This window comes from Ambystoma mexicanum, chromosome 6p, assembly GCF_040938575.1.
Source record: "Ambystoma mexicanum isolate Mex_15411 chromosome 6p, UKY_AmexF1_1, whole genome shotgun sequence".
NCBI classification, from domain to species: domain Eukaryota; kingdom Metazoa; phylum Chordata; class Amphibia; order Caudata; family Ambystomatidae; genus Ambystoma; species Ambystoma mexicanum.
In genome coordinates, this window is record NC_090935.1 from 30,392,691 (window position 1) to 30,412,631 (window position 19,941).

The following is a 19,941-nucleotide window of genomic DNA, read 5'->3' on the forward strand; positions in this document are numbered from 1 at the left end:
ATGCCTGCTGTCCTGATTTTGTAACACACAAGGCTCACGTCCTGGCACAGTTGATAAAAGCAGGCGACAGGCAGCCAATACCTGTTGTAAGAGGCTTCCTGGCCCTACCAAAGGAAAGCAGACCCGGCGGGACTTTGAAGCCACCGTCGCTGAAGCCAGCAGCCAAACGTAAACTTACATCGGTTTGAAAATGCATCTCTGGCTTGAAGGCGGGGGCAGCAGCAATCCGGGGCTCTCGGGGGTCCGCGCACTAGGCCGCTGCCTCACCTTGCCTATCCTGGAACTCAACAGGGCCCCCCCCAAGCAAACCCTCACAGGCCCTCTGGCTTTTCTCTGGCTTGTGGGACTATTGTGATGCGTCCAGGCACACAGCACCCATCACCCAGGCATTATGACGGGAGGTGCCACTTTGCATGCAGCCTGGACCATGATCCTTTCTTCCTGCATTGCAATAGCCAAGCACACGGAACCTTTCCTTTTGGGCCAAACCAGCAGCGAGGAAGCTTGGGTCGTTGGTCTTTGCCTCTTGGTTCCATACCGGCCCCAGAACCAAACAGTTTCTTGCCAAAGTTAGAGCATAACAAGTCAACCTAGGTCAAAAGGCAGCCGATGCGCTGGCTTTTATACACTGGCCAGTTCAGCCCCAAGTGTGTGCTCGCTTCGGCAGCACATATACTAAAATTGGAACGATACAGAGAAGATTAGCATGGCCCCTGCGCAAGGATGACACGCAAATTCGTGAAGCGTTCCATATTTTTAGACACGTGCGTGCCAGGAGAGAAATACCTTTTATTGACAGAATAAAAGGGGCCCCGCTCCCGTGCTCGTCTTGTGCTTGCTCGCTGCCGCGGAAGCCCTTCCCGTTTCTCTTGATCCTCTCTGTGCTGTGCTGCACCGAGAGCGGCTGCCTTGTCCTCTGCTGGCTGCTCATTTCTATATAGCGCTTTCTATATGACCCGCCTCTAGGGGCTCATGGCAAAGAGCGCACAGCCCCTCAAGCTTCACTGCTTCTAGGCCCTACTCTTCATGAGAGCTGGCTGCCTCTAGGTGTGTGATCTCTTTACCCACTTGTGCATTCTTTGCTCAGTGTCATTCGCCAACTGCTCCTTTAAAGCAAGAGAGGGGTGGCAGGGTCTGAAAGGCAGCAGATAGCACGAGAGAGAGTGTGCGTGCGTGCGTGTGTCTGTGTGTATGCAAATCACCAGTCAGCCAGGGCCTGCTGGGAGCCCATTCCGCCAGGCCCACCGGCTTTTGGACAGCTCCCAGATGGTTGGAGAAGGACCAGGCTGGGTTAGGCCACGGAGCAGAGGCCGAGCCGTTCCCTGGTGCGCTTTCTGGAAATGTCTCCCTCATTTGGAAATGTGCCCCTCAGTTGCTGAGGTCCCGAGAAGGCTCACCTGCGGCGCTCACAGAGAGGTCTCTGGCCGATCGTGGCCGATCAGGGACGTGAAGGGCTGCCCTGGGACTGTGTCCAACACAAGCCAACCCCCACCCATTGAAGGACAGGACGCACACATGCATAGAAATCATCTACTGCTTGTTGGGGCGGTCTGGAGGGACCCCTGCTGGTGGTGCTTGGAGATGGCGCCTGGTGTTTCCTTGCTGTGCAACCGGGCCCGCCCCACATAAAATCAAAAGTCTATTGCGAGCAGTGAAGGCCAAGGGAATTTAAATGTAATTCAAAGAAACAAAGCACAGAGTTGGGAGCCCAGCCGGATGGCAGTGGAACCCACAACCTTCTGACTCCTATCCATTGCACCACTGGCCCCCATACCCCTGGTGCCCTCCCTTAGCTCCTAGTGCTGTTCTTCAAGGTGCCTTTCTGAAGCAGGAGCCGCTGCAATGCCTGCTGTCCTGATTTTGTAACACACAAGGCTCACGTCCTGGCACAGTTGATAAAAGCAGGCGACAGGCAGCCAATACCTGTTGTAAGAGGCTTCCTGGCCCTACCAAAGGAAAGCAGACCCGGCGGGACTTTGAAGCCACCGTCGCTGAAGCCAGCAGCCAAACGTAAACTTACATCGGTTTGAAAATGCATCTCTGGCTTGAAGGCGGGGGCAGCAGCAATCCGGGGCTCTCGGGGGTCCGCGCACTAGGCCGCTGCCTCACCTTGCCTATCCTGGAACTCAACAGGGCCCCCCCCAAGCAAACCCTCACAGGCCCTCTGGCTTTTCTCTGGCTTGTGGGACTATTGTGATGCGTCCAGGCACACAGCACCCATCACCCAGGCATTATGACGGGAGGTGCCACTTTGCATGCAGCCTGGACCATGATCCTTTCTTCCTGCATTGCAATAGCCAAGCACACGGAACCTTTCCTTTTGGGCCAAACCAGCAGCGAGGAAGCTTGGGTCGTTGGTCTTTGCCTCTTGGTTCCATACCGGCCCCAGAACCAAACAGTTTCTTGCCAAAGTTAGAGCATAACAAGTCAACCTAGGTCAAAAGGCAGCCGATGCGCTGGCTTTTATACACTGGCCAGTTCAGCCCCAAGTGTGTGCTCGCTTCGGCAGCACATATACTAAAATTGGAACGATACAGAGAAGATTAGCATGGCCCCTGCGCAAGGATGACACGCAAATTCGTGAAGCGTTCCATATTTTTAGACACGTGCGTGCCAGGAGAGAAATACCTTTTATTGACAGAATAAAAGGGGCCCCGCTCCCGTGCTCGTCTTGTGCTTGCTCGCTGCCGCGGAAGCCCTTCCCGTTTCTCTTGATCCTCTCTGTGCTGTGCTGCACCGAGAGCGGCTGCCTTGTCCTCTGCTGGCTGCTCATTTCTATATAGCGCTTTCTATATGACCCGCCTCTAGGGGCTCATGGCAAAGAGCGCACAGCCCCTCAAGCTTCACTGCTTCTAGGCCCTACTCTTCATGAGAGCTGGCTGCCTCTAGGTGTGTGATCTCTTTACCCACTTGTGCATTCTTTGCTCAGTGTCATTCGCCAACTGCTCCTTTAAAGCAAGCGAGGGGTGGCAGGGTCTGAAAGGCAGCAGACAGCACGAGAGAGAGTGTGCGTGCGTGCGTGTGTCTGTGTGTATGCAAATCAGCAGTCAGCCAGGGCCTGCTGGGAGCCCATTCCGCCAGGCCCACCGGCTTTTGGACAGCTCCCAGATGGTTGGAGAAGGACCAGGCTGGGTTAGGCCACGAAGCAGAGGCTGAGCCGTTCCCTGGTGCGCTTTCTGGAAATGTCTCCCTCATTTGGAAATGTGCCCCTCAGTTGCTGAGGTCCCGAGAAGGCTCGCCTGCGGCGCTCACCAGAGAGGTCTCTGGCCGATCGTGGCCGATCAGGGACGTGAAGGGCTGCCCTGGGACTGTGTCCAACACAAGCCAACCCCCACCCATTGAAGGACAGGACGCACACATGCATAGAAATCATCTGCTGCTTGTTGGGGCGGTCTGGAGGGCCCCCTGCTGGTGGTGCTTGGAGATGGCGCCTGGTGTTTCCTTGCTGTGCAACCGGGCCCGCCCCACATAAAATCAAAAGTCTATTGCGAGCAGTGAAGGCCAAGGGAATTTAAATGTAATTCAAAGAAACAAAGCACAGAGTTGGGAGCCCAGCCGGATGGCAGTGGAACCCACAACCTTCTGACTCAATAGTCAGGCGCCTTATCCATTGCACCACTGGCCCCCATACCTCTGGTGCCCTCCGTTAGCTCCTAGTGCTGTTCTTCAAGGTGCCTTTCTGAAGCAGGAGCCGCTGCAATGCCTGCTGTCCTGATTTTGTAACACACAAGGCTCACGTCCTGGCACAGTTGATAAAAGCAGGCGACAGGCAGCCAATACCTGTTGTAAGAGGCTTCCTGGCCCTACCAAAGGAAAGCAGACCCGGCGGGACTTTGAAGCCACCGTCGCTGAAGCCAGCAGCCAAACGTAAACTTACATCGGTTTGAAAATGCATCTCTGGCTTGAAGGCGGGGGCAGCAGCAATCCGGGGCTCTCGGGGGTCCGCGCACTAGGCCGCTGCCTCACCTTGCCTATCCTGGAACTCAACAGGGCCCCCCCCAAGCAAACCCTCACAGGCCCTCTGGCTTTTCTCTGGCTTGTGGGACTATTGTGATGCGTCCAGGCACACAGCACCCATCACCCAGGCATTATGACGGGAGGTGCCACTTTGCATGCAGCCTGGACCATGATCCTTTCTTCCTGCATTGCAATAGCCAAGCACACGGAACCTTTCCTTTTGGGCCAAACCAGCAGCGAGGAAGCTTGGGTCGTTGGTCTTTGCCTCTTGGTTCCATACCGGCCCCAGAACCAAACAGTTTCTTGCCAAAGTTAGAGCATAACAAGTCAACCTAGGTCAAAAGGCAGCCGATGCGCTGGCTTTTATACACTGGCCAGTTCAGCCCCAAGTGTGTGCTCGCTTCGGCAGCACATATACTAAAATTGGAACGATACAGAGAAGATTAGCATGGCCCCTGCGCAAGGATGACACGCAAATTCGTGAAGCGTTCCATATTTTTAGACACGTGCGTGCCAGGAGAGAAATACCTTTTATTGACAGAATAAAAGGGGCCCCGCTCCCGTGCTGGTCTTGTGCTTGCTCGCTGCCGCGGAAGCCCTTCCCGTTTCTCTTGATCCTCTCTGTGCTGTGCTGCACCGAGAGCGGCTGCCTTGTCCTCTGCTGGCTGCTCATTTCTATATAGCGCTTTCTATATGACCCGCCTCTAGGGGCTCATGGCAAAGAGCGCACAGCCCCTCAAGCTTCACTGCTTCTAGGCCCTACTCTTCATGAGAGCTGGCTGCCTCTAGGTGTGTGATCTCTTTACCCACTTGTGCATTCTTTGCTCAGTGTCATTCGCCAACTGCTCCTTTAAAGCAAGAGAGGGGTGGCAGGATCTGAAAGGCAGCAGATAGCACGAGAGAGAGTGTGCGTGCGTGCGTGTCTCTGTGTGTATGCAAATCACCAGTCAGCCAGGGCCTGCTGGGAGCCCATTCCGCCAGGCCCACCGGCTTTTGGACAGCTCCCAGATGGTTGGAGAAGGACCAGGCTGGGTTAGGCCACGGAGCAGAGGCCGAGCCGTTCCCTGGTGCGCTTTCTGGAAATGTCTCCCTCATTTGGAAATGTGCCCCTCAGTTGCTGAGGTCCCGAGAAGGCTCACCTGCAGCGCTCATAGAGAGGTCTCTGGCCGATCGTGGCCGATCAGGGACGTGAAGGGCTGCCCTGGGACTGTGTCCAACACAAGCCAACCCCCACCCATTGAAGGACTGGACGCACACATGCATAGAAATCATCTGCTGCCTGTTGGGGCGGTCGGGAGGGACCCCTACTGGTGGTGCTTCAAGATGGCGCCTGGTGTTTCCTTGCTGTGCAACCGGGCCCGCCCCACATAAAATCAAAAGTCTATTGCGAGCAGTGAAGGCCAAGGGAATTTAAATGTAATTCAAAGAAACAAAGCACAGAGTTGGGAGCCCAGCCGGATGGCAGTGGAACCCACAACCTTCTGACTCCTAGTCAGGCGCCTTATCCATTGCACCACTGGCCCCCATACCCCTGGTGCTCTCCGTTAGCTCCTAGTGCTGTTCTTCAAGGTGCCTTTCTGAAGCAGGAGCCGCTGCAATGCCTGCTGTCCTGATTTTGTAACACACAAGGCTCACGTCCTGGCACAGTTGATAAAAGCAGGCGACAGGCAGCCAATACCTGTTGTAAGAGGCTTCCTGGCCCTACCAAAGGAAAGCAGACCCGGCGGGACTTTGAAGCCACCGTCGCTGAAGCCAGCAGCCAAACGTAAACTTACATCGGTTTGAAAATGCATCTCTGGCTTGAAGGCGGGGGCAGCAGCAATCCGGGGCTCTCGGGGGTCCGCGCACTAGGCCGCTGCCTCACCTTGCCTATCCTGGAACTCAACAGGGCCCCCCCCAAGCAAACCCTCACAGGCCCTCTGGCTTTTCTCTGGCTTGTGGGACTATTGTGATGCGTCCAGGCACACAGCACCCATCACCCAGGCATTATGACGGGAGGTGCCACTTTGCATGCAGCCTGGACCATGATCCTTTCTTCCTGCATTGCAATAGCCAAGCACACGGAACCTTTCCTTTTGGGCCAAACCAGCAGCGAGGAAGCTTGGGTCGTTGGTCTTTGCCTCTTGGTTCCATACCGGCCCCAGAACCAAACAGTTTCTTGCCAAAGTTAGAGCATAACAAGTCAACCTAGGTCAAAAGGCAGCCGATGCGCTGGCTTTTATACACTGGCCAGTTCAGCCCCAAGTGTGTGCTCGCTTCGGCAGCACATATACTAAAATTGGAACGATACAGAGAAGATTAGCATGGCCCCTGCGCAAGGATGACACGCAAATTCGTGAAGCGTTCCATATTTTTAGACACGTGCGTGCCAGGAGAGAAATACCTTTTATTGACAGAATAAAAGGGGCCCCGCTCCCGTGCTGGTCTTGTGCTTGCTCGCTGCCGCGGAAGCCCTTCCCGTTTCTCTTGATCCTCTCTGTGCTGTGCTGCACCGAGAGCGGCTGCCTTGTCCTCTGCTGGCTGCTCATTTCTATATAGCGCTTTCTATATGACCCGCCTCTAGGGGCTCATGGCAAAGAGCGCACAGCCCCTCAAGCTTCACTGCTTCTAGGCCCTACTCTTCATGAGAGCTGGCTGCCTCTAGGTGTGTGATCTCTTTACCCACTTGTGCATTCTTTGCTCAGTGTCATTCGCCAACTGCTCCTTTAAAGCAAGAGAGGGGTGGCAGGATCTGAAAGGCAGCAGATAGCACGAGAGAGAGTGTGCGTGCGTGCGTGTCTCTGTGTGTATGCAAATCACCAGTCAGCCAGGGCCTGCTGGGAGCCCATTCCGCCAGGCCCACCGGCTTTTGGACAGCTCCCAGATGGTTGGAGAAGGACCAGGCTGGGTTAGGCCACGGAGCAGAGGCCGAGCCGTTCCCTGGTGCGCTTTCTGGAAATGTCTCCCTCATTTGGAAATGTGCCCCTCAGTTGCTGAGGTCCCGAGAAGGCTCACCTGCAGCGCTCATAGAGAGGTCTCTGGCCGATCGTGGCCGATCAGGGACGTGAAGGGCTGCCCTGGGACTGTGTCCAACACAAGCCAACCCCCACCCATTGAAGGACTGGACGCACACATGCATAGAAATCATCTGCTGCCTGTTGGGGCGGTCGGGAGGGACCCCTACTGGTGGTGCTTCAAGATGGCGCCTGGTGTTTCCTTGCTGTGCAACCGGGCCCGCCCCACATAAAATCAAAAGTCTATTGCGAGCAGTGAAGGCCAAGGGAATTTAAATGTAATTCAAAGAAACAAAGCACAGAGTTGGGAGCCCAGCCGGATGGCAGTGGAACCCACAACCTTCTGACTCAATAGTCAGGCGCCTTATCCATTGCACCACTGGCCCCCATACCTCTGGTGCCCTCCGTTAGCTCCTAGTGCTGTTCTTCAAGGTGCCTTTCTGAAGCAGGAGCCGCTGCAATGCCTGCTGTCCTGATTTTGTAACACACAAGGCTCACGTCCTGGCACAGTTGATAAAAGCAGGCGACAGGCAGCCAATACCTGTTGTAAGAGGCTTCCTGGCCCTACCAAAGGAAAGCAGACCCGGCGGGACTTTGAAGCCACCGTCGCTGAAGCCAGCAGCCAAACGTAAACTTACATCGGTTTGAAAATGCATCTCTGGCTTGAAGGCGGGGGCAGCAGCAATCCGGGGCTCTCGGGGGTCCGCGCACTAGGCCGCTGCCTCACCTTGCCTATCCTGGAACTCAACAGGGCCCCCCCCAAGCAAACCCTCACAGGCCCTCTGGCTTTTCTCTGGCTTGTGGGACTATTGTGATGCGTCCAGGCACACAGCACCCATCACCCAGGCATTATGACGGGAGGTGCCACTTTGCATGCAGCCTGGACCATGATCCTTTCTTCCTGCATTGCAATAGCCAAGCACACGGAACCTTTCCTTTTGGGCCAAACCAGCAGCGAGGAAGCTTGGGTCGTTGGTCTTTGCCTCTTGGTTCCATACCGGCCCCAGAACCAAACAGTTTCTTGCCAAAGTTAGAGCATAACAAGTCAACCTAGGTCAAAAGGCAGCCGATGCGCTGGCTTTTATACACTGGCCAGTTCAGCCCCAAGTGTGTGCTCGCTTCGGCAGCACATATACTAAAATTGGAACGATACAGAGAAGATTAGCATGGCCCCTGCGCAAGGATGACACGCAAATTCGTGAAGCGTTCCATATTTTTAGACACGTGCGTGCCAGGAGAGAAATACCTTTTATTGACAGAATAAAAGGGGCCCCGCTCCCGTGCTGGTCTTGTGCTTGCTCGCTGCCGCGGAAGCCCTTCCCGTTTCTCTTGATCCTCTCTGTGCTGTGCTGCACCGAGAGCGGCTGCCTTGTCCTCTGCTGGCTGCTCATTTCTATATAGCGCTTTCTATATGACCCGCCTCTAGGGGCTCATGGCAAAGAGCGCACAGCCCCTCAAGCTTCACTGCTTCTAGGCCCTACTCTTCATGAGAGCTGGCTGCCTCTAGGTGTGTGATCTCTTTACCCACTTGTGCATTCTTTGCTCAGTGTCATTCGCCAACTGCTCCTTTAAAGCAAGAGAGGGGTGGCAGGATCTGAAAGGCAGCAGATAGCACGAGAGAGAGTGTGCGTGCGTGCGTGTCTCTGTGTGTATGCAAATCACCAGTCAGCCAGGGCCTGCTGGGAGCCCATTCCGCCAGGCCCACCGGCTTTTGGACAGCTCCCAGATGGTTGGAGAAGGACCAGGCTGGGTTAGGCCACGGAGCAGAGGCCGAGCCGTTCCCTGGTGCGCTTTCTGGAAATGTCTCCCTCATTTGGAAATGTGCCCCTCAGTTGCTGAGGTCCCGAGAAGGCTCACCTGCAGCGCTCATAGAGAGGTCTCTGGCCGATCGTGGCCGATCAGGGACGTGAAGGGCTGCCCTGGGACTGTGTCCAACACAAGCCAACCCCCACCCATTGAAGGACTGGACGCACACATGCATAGAAATCATCTGCTGCCTGTTGGGGCGGTCGGGAGGGACCCCTACTGGTGGTGCTTCAAGATGGCGCCTGGTGTTTCCTTGCTGTGCAACCGGGCCCGCCCCACATAAAATCAAAAGTCTATTGCGAGCAGTGAAGGCCAAGGGAATTTAAATGTAATTCAAAGAAACAAAGCACAGAGTTGGGAGCCCAGCCGGATGGCAGTGGAACCCACAACCTTCTGACTCCTAGTCAGGCGCCTTATCCATTGCACCACTGGCCCCCATACCCCTGGTGCTCTCCGTTAGCTCCTAGTGCTGTTCTTCAAGGTGCCTTTCTGAAGCAGGAGCCGCTGCAATGCCTGCTGTCCTGATTTTGTAACACACAAGGCTCACGTCCTGGCACAGTTGATAAAAGCAGGCGACAGGCAGCCAATACCTGTTGTAAGAGGCTTCCTGGCCCTACCAAAGGAAAGCAGACCCGGCGGGACTTTGAAGCCACCGTCGCTGAAGCCAGCAGCCAAACGTAAACTTACATCGGTTTGAAAATGCATCTCTGGCTTGAAGGCGGGGGCAGCAGCAATCCGGGGCTCTCGGGGGTCCGCGCACTAGGCCGCTGCCTCACCTTGCCTATCCTGGAACTCAACAGGGCCCCCCCCAAGCAAACCCTCACAGGCCCTCTGGCTTTTCTCTGGCTTGTGGGACTATTGTGATGCGTCCAGGCACACAGCACCCATCACCCAGGCATTATGACGGGAGGTGCCACTTTGCATGCAGCCTGGACCATGATCCTTTCTTCCTGCATTGCAATAGCCAAGCACACGGAACCTTTCCTTTTGGGCCAAACCAGCAGCGAGGAAGCTTGGGTCGTTGGTCTTTGCCTCTTGGTTCCATACCGGCCCCAGAACCAAACAGTTTCTTGCCAAAGTTAGAGCATAACAAGTCAACCTAGGTCAAAAGGCAGCCGATGCGCTGGCTTTTATACACTGGCCAGTTCAGCCCCAAGTGTGTGCTCGCTTCGGCAGCACATATACTAAAATTGGAACGATACAGAGAAGATTAGCATGGCCCCTGCGCAAGGATGACACGCAAATTCGTGAAGCGTTCCATATTTTTAGACACGTGCGTGCCAGGAGAGAAATACCTTTTATTGACAGAATAAAAGGGGCCCCGCTCCCGTGCTCGTCTTGTGCTTGCTCGCTGCCGCGGAAGCCCTTCCCGTTTCTCTTGATCCTCTCTGTGCTGTGCTGCACCGAGAGCGGCTGCCTTGTCCTCTGCTGGCTGCTCATTTCTATATAGCGCTTTCTATATGACCCGCCTCTAGGGGCTCATGGCAAAGAGCGCACAGCCCCTCAAGCTTCACTGCTTCTAGGCCCTACTCTTCATGAGAGCTGGCTGCCTCTAGGTGTGTGATCTCTTTACCCACTTGTGCATTCTTTGCTCAGTGTCATTCGCCAACTGCTCCTTTAAAGCAAGAGAGGGGTGGCAGGGTCTGAAAGGCAGCAGATAGCACGAGAGAGAGTGTGCGTGCGTGCGTGCGTGCGTGTGTCTGTGTGTATGCAAATCATCAGTCAGCCAGGGCCTGCTGGGAGCCCATTCCGCCAGGCCCACCGGCTTTTGGACAGCTCCCAGATGGTTGGAGAAGGACCAGGCTGGGTTAGGCCACGGAGCAGAGGCCGAGCCGTTCCCTGGTGCGCTTTCTGGAAATGTCTCCCTCATTTGGAAATGTGCCCCTCAGTTGCTGAGGTCCCGAGAAGGCTCACCTGCGGCGCTCACAGAGAGGTCTCTGGCCGATCGTGGCCGATCAGGGACGTGAAGGGCTGCCCTGGGACTGTGTCCAACACAAGCCAACCCCCACCCATTGAAGGACAGGACGCACACATGCATAGAAATCATCTACTGCTTGTTGGGGCGGTCTGGAGGGACCCCTGCTGGTGGTGCTTGGAGATGGCGCCTGGTGTTTCCTTGCTGTGCAACCGGGCCCGCCCCACATAAAATCAAAAGTCTATTGCGAGCAGTGAAGGCCAAGGGAATTTAAATGTAATTCAAAGAAACAAAGCACAGAGTTGGGAGCCCAGCCGGATGGCAGTGGAACCCACAACCTTCTGACTCCTATCCATTGCACCACTGGCCCCCATACCCCTGGTGCCCTCCCTTAGCTCCTAGTGCTGTTCTTCAAGGTGCCTTTCTGAAGCAGGAGCCGCTGCAATGCCTGCTGTCCTGATTTTGTAACACACAAGGCTCACGTCCTGGCACAGTTGATAAAAGCAGGCGACAGGCAGCCAATACCTGTTGTAAGAGGCTTCCTGGCCCTACCAAAGGAAAGCAGACCCGGCGGGACTTTGAAGCCACCGTCGCTGAAGCCAGCAGCCAAACGTAAACTTACATCGGTTTGAAAATGCATCTCTGGCTTGAAGGCGGGGGCAGCAGCAATCCGGGGCTCTCGGGGGTCCGCGCACTAGGCCGCTGCCTCACCTTGCCTATCCTGGAACTCAACAGGGCCCCCCCCAAGCAAACCCTCACAGGCCCTCTGGCTTTTCTCTGGCTTGTGGGACTATTGTGATGCGTCCAGGCACACAGCACCCATCACCCAGGCATTATGACGGGAGGTGCCACTTTGCATGCAGCCTGGACCATGATCCTTTCTTCCTGCATTGCAATAGCCAAGCACACGGAACCTTTCCTTTTGGGCCAAACCAGCAGCGAGGAAGCTTGGGTCGTTGGTCTTTGCCTCTTGGTTCCATACCGGCCCCAGAACCAAACAGTTTCTTGCCAAAGTTAGAGCATAACAAGTCAACCTAGGTCAAAAGGCAGCCGATGCGCTGGCTTTTATACACTGGCCAGTTCAGCCCCAAGTGTGTGCTCGCTTCGGCAGCACATATACTAAAATTGGAACGATACAGAGAAGATTAGCATGGCCCCTGCGCAAGGATGACACGCAAATTCGTGAAGCGTTCCATATTTTTAGACACGTGCGTGCCAGGAGAGAAATACCTTTTATTGACAGAATAAAAGGGGCCCCGCTCCCGTGCTCGTCTTGTGCTTGCTCGCTGCCGCGGAAGCCCTTCCCGTTTCTCTTGATCCTCTCTGTGCTGTGCTGCACCGAGAGCGGCTGCCTTGTCCTCTGCTGGCTGCTCATTTCTATATAGCGCTTTCTATATGACCCGCCTCTAGGGGCTCATGGCAAAGAGCGCACAGCCCCTCAAGCTTCACTGCTTCTAGGCCCTACTCTTCATGAGAGCTGGCTGCCTCTAGGTGTGTGATCTCTTTACCCACTTGTGCATTCTTTGCTCAGTGTCATTCGCCAACTGCTCCTTTAAAGCAAGAGAGGGGTGGCAGGATCTGAAAGGCAGCAGATAGCACGAGAGAGAGTGTGCGTGCGTGCGTGTCTCTGTGTGTATGCAAATCAGCAGTCAGCCAGGGCCTGCTGGGAGCCCATTCCGCCAGGCCCACCGGCTTTTGGACAGCTCCCAGATGGTTGGAGAAGGACCAGGCTGGGTTAGGCCACGAAGCAGAGGCTGAGCCGTTCCCTGGTGCGCTTTCTGGAAATGTCTCCCTCATTTGGAAATGTGCCCCTCAGTTGCTGAGGTCCCGAGAAGGCTCGCCTGCGGCGCTCACCAGAGAGGTCTCTGGCCGATCGTGGCCGATCAGGGACGTGAAGGGCTGCCCTGGGACTGTGTCCAACACAAGCCAACCCCCACCCATTGAAGGACAGGACGCACACATGCATAGAAATCATCTGCTGCTTGTTGGGGCGGTCTGGAGGGCCCCCTGCTGGTGGTGCTTGGAGATGGCGCCTGGTGTTTCCTTGCTGTGCAACCGGGCCCGCCCCACATAAAATCAAAAGTCTATTGCGAGCAGTGAAGGCCAAGGGAATTTAAATGTAATTCAAAGAAACAAAGCACAGAGTTGGGAGCCCAGCCGGATGGCAGTGGAACCCACAACCTTCTGACTCAATAGTCAGGCGCCTTATCCATTGCACCACTGGCCCCCATACCTCTGGTGCCCTCCGTTAGCTCCTAGTGCTGTTCTTCAAGGTGCCTTTCTGAAGCAGGAGCCGCTGCAATGCCTGCTGTCCTGATTTTGTAACACACAAGGCTCACGTCCTGGCACAGTTGATAAAAGCAGGCGACAGGCAGCCAATACCTGTTGTAAGAGGCTTCCTGGCCCTACCAAAGGAAAGCAGACCCGGCGGGACTTTGAAGCCACCGTCGCTGAAGCCAGCAGCCAAACGTAAACTTACATCGGTTTGAAAATGCATCTCTGGCTTGAAGGCGGGGGCAGCAGCAATCCGGGGCTCTCGGGGGTCCGCGCACTAGGCCGCTGCCTCACCTTGCCTATCCTGGAACTCAACAGGGCCCCCCCCAAGCAAACCCTCACAGGCCCTCTGGCTTTTCTCTGGCTTGTGGGACTATTGTGATGCGTCCAGGCACACAGCACCCATCACCCAGGCATTATGACGGGAGGTGCCACTTTGCATGCAGCCTGGACCATGATCCTTTCTTCCTGCATTGCAATAGCCAAGCACACGGAACCTTTCCTTTTGGGCCAAACCAGCAGCGAGGAAGCTTGGGTCGTTGGTCTTTGCCTCTTGGTTCCATACCGGCCCCAGAACCAAACAGTTTCTTGCCAAAGTTAGAGCATAACAAGTCAACCTAGGTCAAAAGGCAGCCGATGCGCTGGCTTTTATACACTGGCCAGTTCAGCCCCAAGTGTGTGCTCGCTTCGGCAGCACATATACTAAAATTGGAACGATACAGAGAAGATTAGCATGGCCCCTGCGCAAGGATGACACGCAAATTCGTGAAGCGTTCCATATTTTTAGACACGTGCGTGCCAGGAGAGAAATACCTTTTATTGACAGAATAAAAGGGGCCCCGCTCCCGTGCTCGTCTTGTGCTTGCTCGCTGCCGCGGAAGCCCTTCCCGTTTCTCTTGATCCTCTCTGTGCTGTGCTGCACCGAGAGCGGCTGCCTTGTCCTCTGCTGGCTGCTCATTTCTATATAGCGCTTTCTATATGACCCGCCTCTAGGGGCTCATGGCAAAGAGCGCACAGCCCCTCAAGCTTCACTGCTTCTAGGCCCTACTCTTCATGAGAGCTGGCTGCCTCTAGGTGTGTGATCTCTTTACCCACTTGTGCATTCTTTGCTCAGTGTCATTCGCCAACTGCTCCTTTAAAGCAAGAGAGGGGTGGCAGGATCTGAAAGGCAGCAGATAGCACGAGAGAGAGTGTGCGTGCGTGCGTGTCTCTGTGTGTATGCAAATCACCAGTCAGCCAGGGCCTGCTGGGAGCCCATTCCGCCAGGCCCACCGGCTTTTGGACAGCTCCCAGATGGTTGGAGAAGGACCAGGCTGGGTTAGGCCACGGAGCAGAGGCCGAGCCGTTCCCTGGTGCGCTTTCTGGAAATGTCTCCCTCATTTGGAAATGTGCCCCTCAGTTGCTGAGGTCCCGAGAAGGCTCACCTGCAGCGCTCATAGAGAGGTCTCTGGCCGATCGTGGCCGATCAGGGACGTGAAGGGCTGCCCTGGGACTGTGTCCAACACAAGCCAACCCCCACCCATTGAAGGACTGGACGCACACATGCATAGAAATCATCTGCTGCCTGTTGGGGCGGTCGGGAGGGACCCCTACTGGTGGTGCTTCAAGATGGCGCCTGGTGTTTCCTTGCTGTGCAACCGGGCCCGCCCCACATAAAATCAAAAGTCTATTGCGAGCAGTGAAGGCCAAGGGAATTTAAATGTAATTCAAAGAAACAAAGCACAGAGTTGGGAGCCCAGCCGGATGGCAGTGGAACCCACAACCTTCTGACTCCTAGTCAGGCGCCTTATCCATTGCACCACTGGCCCCCATACCCCTGGTGCTCTCCGTTAGCTCCTAGTGCTGTTCTTCAAGGTGCCTTTCTGAAGCAGGAGCCGCTGCAATGCCTGCTGTCCTGATTTTGTAACACACAAGGCTCACGTCCTGGCACAGTTGATAAAAGCAGGCGACAGGCAGCCAATACCTGTTGTAAGAGGCTTCCTGGCCCTACCAAAGGAAAGCAGACCCGGCGGGACTTTGAAGCCACCGTCGCTGAAGCCAGCAGCCAAACGTAAACTTACATCGGTTTGAAAATGCATCTCTGGCTTGAAGGCGGGGGCAGCAGCAATCCGGGGCTCTCGGGGGTCCGCGCACTAGGCCGCTGCCTCACCTTGCCTATCCTGGAACTCAACAGGGCCCCCCCCAAGCAAACCCTCACAGGCCCTCTGGCTTTTCTCTGGCTTGTGGGACTATTGTGATGCGTCCAGGCACACAGCACCCATCACCCAGGCATTATGACGGGAGGTGCCACTTTGCATGCAGCCTGGACCATGATCCTTTCTTCCTGCATTGCAATAGCCAAGCACACGGAACCTTTCCTTTTGGGCCAAACCAGCAGCGAGGAAGCTTGGGTCGTTGGTCTTTGCCTCTTGGTTCCATACCGGCCCCAGAACCAAACAGTTTCTTGCCAAAGTTAGAGCATAACAAGTCAACCTAGGTCAAAAGGCAGCCGATGCGCTGGCTTTTATACACTGGCCAGTTCAGCCCCAAGTGTGTGCTCGCTTCGGCAGCACATATACTAAAATTGGAACGATACAGAGAAGATTAGCATGGCCCCTGCGCAAGGATGACACGCAAATTCGTGAAGCGTTCCATATTTTTAGACACGTGCGTGCCAGGAGAGAAATACCTTTTATTGACAGAATAAAAGGGGCCCCGCTCCCGTGCTCGTCTTGTGCTTGCTCGCTGCCGCGGAAGCCCTTCCCGTTTCTCTTGATCCTCTCTGTGCTGTGCTGCACCGAGAGCGGCTGCCTTGTCCTCTGCTGGCTGCTCATTTCTATATAGCGCTTTCTATATGACCCGCCTCTAGGGGCTCATGGCAAAGAGCGCACAGCCCCTCAAGCTTCACTGCTTCTAGGCCCTACTCTTCATGAGAGCTGGCTGCCTCTAGGTGTGTGATCTCTTTACCCACTTGTGCATTCTTTGCTCAGTGTCATTCGCCAACTGCTCCTTTAAAGCAAGCGAGGGGTGGCAGGGTCTGAAAGGCAGCAGACAGCACGAGAGAGAGTGTGCGTGCGTGCGTGTGTCTGTGTGTATGCAAATCAGCAGTCAGCCAGGGCCTGCTGGGAGCCCATTCCGCCAGGCCCACCGGCTTTTGGACAGCTCCCAGATGGTTGGAGAAGGACCAGGCTGGGTTAGGCCACGAAGCAGAGGCTGAGCCGTTCCCTGGTGCGCTTTCTGGAAATGTCTCCCTCATTTGGAAATGTGCCCCTCAGTTGCTGAGGTCCCGAGAAGGCTCGCCTGCGGCGCTCACCAGAGAGGTCTCTGGCCGATCGTGGCCGATCAGGGACGTGAAGGGCTGCCCTGGGACTGTGTCCAACACAAGCCAACCCCCACCCATTGAAGGACAGGACGCACACATGCATAGAAATCATCTGCTGCTTGTTGGGGCGGTCTGGAGGGCCCCCTGCTGGTGGTGCTTGGAGATGGCGCCTGGTGTTTCCTTGCTGTGCAACCGGGCCCGCCCCACATAAAATCAAAAGTCTATTGCGAGCAGTGAAGGCCAAGGGAATTTAAATGTAATTCAAAGAAACAAAGCACAGAGTTGGGAGCCCAGCCGGATGGCAGTGGAACCCACAACCTTCTGACTCAATAGTCAGGCGCCTTATCCATTGCACCACTGGCCCCCATACCTCTGGTGCCCTCCGTTAGCTCCTAGTGCTGTTCTTCAAGGTGCCTTTCTGAAGCAGGAGCCGCTGCAATGCCTGCTGTCCTGATTTTGTAACACACAAGGCTCACGTCCTGGCACAGTTGATAAAAGCAGGCGACAGGCAGCCAATACCTGTTGTAAGAGGCTTCCTGGCCCTACCAAAGGAAAGCAGACCCGGCGGGACTTTGAAGCCACCGTCGCTGAAGCCAGCAGCCAAACGTAAACTTACATCGGTTTGAAAATGCATCTCTGGCTTGAAGGCGGGGGCAGCAGCAATCCGGGGCTCTCGGGGGTCCGCGCACTAGGCCGCTGCCTCACCTTGCCTATCCTGGAACTCAACAGGGCCCCCCCCAAGCAAACCCTCACAGGCCCTCTGGCTTTTCTCTGGCTTGTGGGACTATTGTGATGCGTCCAGGCACACAGCACCCATCACCCAGGCATTATGACGGGAGGTGCCACTTTGCATGCAGCCTGGACCATGATCCTTTCTTCCTGCATTGCAATAGCCAAGCACACGGAACCTTTCCTTTTGGGCCAAACCAGCAGCGAGGAAGCTTGGGTCGTTGGTCTTTGCCTCTTGGTTCCATACCGGCCCCAGAACCAAACAGTTTCTTGCCAAAGTTAGAGCATAACAAGTCAACCTAGGTCAAAAGGCAGCCGATGCGCTGGCTTTTATACACTGGCCAGTTCAGCCCCAAGTGTGTGCTCGCTTCGGCAGCACATATACTAAAATTGGAACGATACAGAGAAGATTAGCATGGCCCCTGCGCAAGGATGACACGCAAATTCGTGAAGCGTTCCATATTTTTAGACACGTGCGTGCCAGGAGAGAAATACCTTTTATTGACAGAATAAAAGGGGCCCCGCTCCCGTGCTGGTCTTGTGCTTGCTCGCTGCCGCGGAAGCCCTTCCCGTTTCTCTTGATCCTCTCTGTGCTGTGCTGCACCGAGAGCGGCTGCCTTGTCCTCTGCTGGCTGCTCATTTCTATATAGCGCTTTCTATATGACCCGCCTCTAGGGGCTCATGGCAAAGAGCGCACAGCCCCTCAAGCTTCACTGCTTCTAGGCCCTACTCTTCATGAGAGCTGGCTGCCTCTAGGTGTGTGATCTCTTTACCCACTTGTGCATTCTTTGCTCAGTGTCATTCGCCAACTGCTCCTTTAAAGCAAGAGAGGGGTGGCAGGATCTGAAAGGCAGCAGATAGCACGAGAGAGAGTGTGCGTGCGTGCGTGTCTCTGTGTGTATGCAAATCACCAGTCAGCCAGGGCCTGCTGGGAGCCCATTCCGCCAGGCCCACCGGCTTTTGGACAGCTCCCAGATGGTTGGAGAAGGACCAGGCTGGGTTAGGCCACGGAGCAGAGGCCGAGCCGTTCCCTGGTGCGCTTTCTGGAAATGTCTCCCTCATTTGGAAATGTGCCCCTCAGTTGCTGAGGTCCCGAGAAGGCTCACCTGCAGCGCTCATAGAGAGGTCTCTGGCCGATCGTGGCCGATCAGGGACGTGAAGGGCTGCCCTGGGACTGTGTCCAACACAAGCCAACCCCCACCCATTGAAGGACTGGACGCACACATGCATAGAAATCATCTGCTGCCTGTTGGGGCGGTCGGGAGGGACCCCTACTGGTGGTGCTTCAAGATGGCGCCTGGTGTTTCCTTGCTGTGCAACCGGGCCCGCCCCACATAAAATCAAAAGTCTATTGCGAGCAGTGAAGGCCAAGGGAATTTAAATGTAATTCAAAGAAACAAAGCACAGAGTTGGGAGCCCAGCCGGATGGCAGTGGAACCCACAACCTTCTGACTCCTAGTCAGGCGCCTTATCCATTGCACCACTGGCCCCCATACCCCTGGTGCTCTCCGTTAGCTCCTAGTGCTGTTCTTCAAGGTGCCTTTCTGAAGCAGGAGCCGCTGCAATGCCTGCTGTCCTGATTTTGTAACACACAAGGCTCACGTCCTGGCACAGTTGATAAAAGCAGGCGACAGGCAGCCAATACCTGTTGTAAGAGGCTTCCTGGCCCTACCAAAGGAAAGCAGACCCGGCGGGACTTTGAAGCCACCGTCGCTGAAGCCAGCAGCCAAACGTAAACTTACATCGGTTTGAAAATGCATCTCTGGCTTGAAGGCGGGGGCAGCAGCAATCCGGGGCTCTCGGGGGTCCGCGCACTAGGCCGCTGCCTCACCTTGCCTATCCTGGAACTCAACAGGGCCCCCCCCAAGCAAACCCTCACAGGCCCTCTGGCTTTTCTCTGGCTTGTGGGACTATTGTGATGCGTCCAGGCACACAGCACCCATCACCCAGGCATTATGACGGGAGGTGCCACTTTGCATGCAGCCTGGACCATGATCCTTTCTTCCTGCATTGCAATAGCCAAGCACACGGAACCTTTCCTTTTGGGCCAAACCAGCAGCGAGGAAGCTTGGGTCGTTGGTCTTTGCCTCTTGGTTCCATACCGGCCCCAGAACCAAACAGTTTCTTGCCAAAGTTAGAGCATAACAAGTCAACCTAGGTCAAAAGGCAGCCGATGCGCTGGCTTTTATACACTGGCCAGTTCAGCCCCAAGTGTGTGCTCGCTTCGGCAGCACATATACTAAAATTGGAACGATACAGAGAAGATTAGCATGGCCCCTGCGCAAGGATGACACGCAAATTCGTGAAGCGTTCCATATTTTTAGACACGTGCGTGCCAGGAGAGAAATACCTTTTATTGACAGAATAAAAGGGGCCCCGCTCCCGTGCTCGTCTTGTGCTTGCTCGCTGCCGCGGAAGCCCTTCCCGTTTCTCTTGATCCTCTCTGTGCTGTGCTGCACCGAGAGCGGCTGCCTTGTCCTCTGCTGGCTGCTCATTTCTATATAGCGCTTTCTATATGACCCGCCTCTAGGGGCTCATGGCAAAGAGCGCACAGCCCCTCAAGCTTCACTGCTTCTAGGCCCTACTCTTCATGAGAGCTGGCTGCCTCTAGGTGTGTGATCTCTTTACCCACTTGTGCATTCTTTGCTCAGTGTCATTCGCCAACTGCTCCTTTAAAGCAAGCGAGGGGTGGCAGGGTCTGAAAGGCAGCAGACAGCACGAGAGAGAGTGTGCGTGCGTGCGTGTGTCTGTGTGTATGCAAATCAGCAGTCAGCCAGGGCCTGCTGGGAGCCCATTCCGCCAGGCCCACCGGCTTTTGGACAGCTCCCAGATGCTTGGAGAAGGACCAGGCTGGGTTAGGCCACGGAGCAGAGGCCGAGCCGTTCCCTGGTGCGCTTTCTGGAAATGTCTCCCTCATTTGGAAATGTGCCCCTCGGTTGCTGAGGTCCCGAGAAGGCTCGCCTGCG

General features: G+C 55.4%; 11 non-coding genes across 11 annotated transcripts; all 11 read left to right on the forward strand.

Annotated features, from left to right (window-relative positions):
- The first annotated feature begins 651 nt into the window (after positions 1-651).
- LOC138512881 (U6 spliceosomal RNA) lies at positions 652-758 on the forward strand. The gene has a single exon (XR_011281589.1). It is a non-coding gene; the product is annotated as a U6 spliceosomal RNA (small nuclear RNA).
- A 1,735-nt stretch (positions 759-2,493) lies between these two features.
- On the forward strand, positions 2,494-2,600 carry LOC138512882 (U6 spliceosomal RNA). The gene has a single exon (XR_011281590.1). It is a non-coding gene; the product is annotated as a U6 spliceosomal RNA (small nuclear RNA).
- Positions 2,601-4,350: 1,750 nt separating this feature from the next.
- Positions 4,351-4,457, forward strand: LOC138512883 (U6 spliceosomal RNA). The gene has a single exon (XR_011281591.1). It is a non-coding gene; the product is annotated as a U6 spliceosomal RNA (small nuclear RNA).
- A 1,748-nt stretch (positions 4,458-6,205) lies between these two features.
- On the forward strand, positions 6,206-6,312 carry LOC138512884 (U6 spliceosomal RNA). Its single transcript, XR_011281592.1, has one exon. It is a non-coding gene; the product is annotated as a U6 spliceosomal RNA (small nuclear RNA).
- Positions 6,313-8,061: 1,749 nt separating this feature from the next.
- Positions 8,062-8,168, forward strand: LOC138512885 (U6 spliceosomal RNA). The gene has a single exon (XR_011281593.1). It is a non-coding gene; the product is annotated as a U6 spliceosomal RNA (small nuclear RNA).
- Positions 8,169-9,916: 1,748 nt separating this feature from the next.
- Positions 9,917-10,023, forward strand: LOC138512886 (U6 spliceosomal RNA). Its single transcript, XR_011281594.1, has one exon. It is a non-coding gene; the product is annotated as a U6 spliceosomal RNA (small nuclear RNA).
- Positions 10,024-11,766: 1,743 nt separating this feature from the next.
- LOC138512887 (U6 spliceosomal RNA) lies at positions 11,767-11,873 on the forward strand. The gene has a single exon (XR_011281595.1). It is a non-coding gene; the product is annotated as a U6 spliceosomal RNA (small nuclear RNA).
- Positions 11,874-13,623: 1,750 nt separating this feature from the next.
- LOC138512889 (U6 spliceosomal RNA) lies at positions 13,624-13,730 on the forward strand. Its single transcript, XR_011281596.1, has one exon. It is a non-coding gene; the product is annotated as a U6 spliceosomal RNA (small nuclear RNA).
- Positions 13,731-15,478: 1,748 nt separating this feature from the next.
- LOC138512890 (U6 spliceosomal RNA) lies at positions 15,479-15,585 on the forward strand. The gene has a single exon (XR_011281597.1). It is a non-coding gene; the product is annotated as a U6 spliceosomal RNA (small nuclear RNA).
- A 1,750-nt stretch (positions 15,586-17,335) lies between these two features.
- LOC138512891 (U6 spliceosomal RNA) lies at positions 17,336-17,442 on the forward strand. The gene has a single exon (XR_011281598.1). It is a non-coding gene; the product is annotated as a U6 spliceosomal RNA (small nuclear RNA).
- Positions 17,443-19,190: 1,748 nt separating this feature from the next.
- Positions 19,191-19,297, forward strand: LOC138512892 (U6 spliceosomal RNA). The gene has a single exon (XR_011281599.1). It is a non-coding gene; the product is annotated as a U6 spliceosomal RNA (small nuclear RNA).
- Positions 19,298-19,941: the final 644 nt, after the last annotated feature.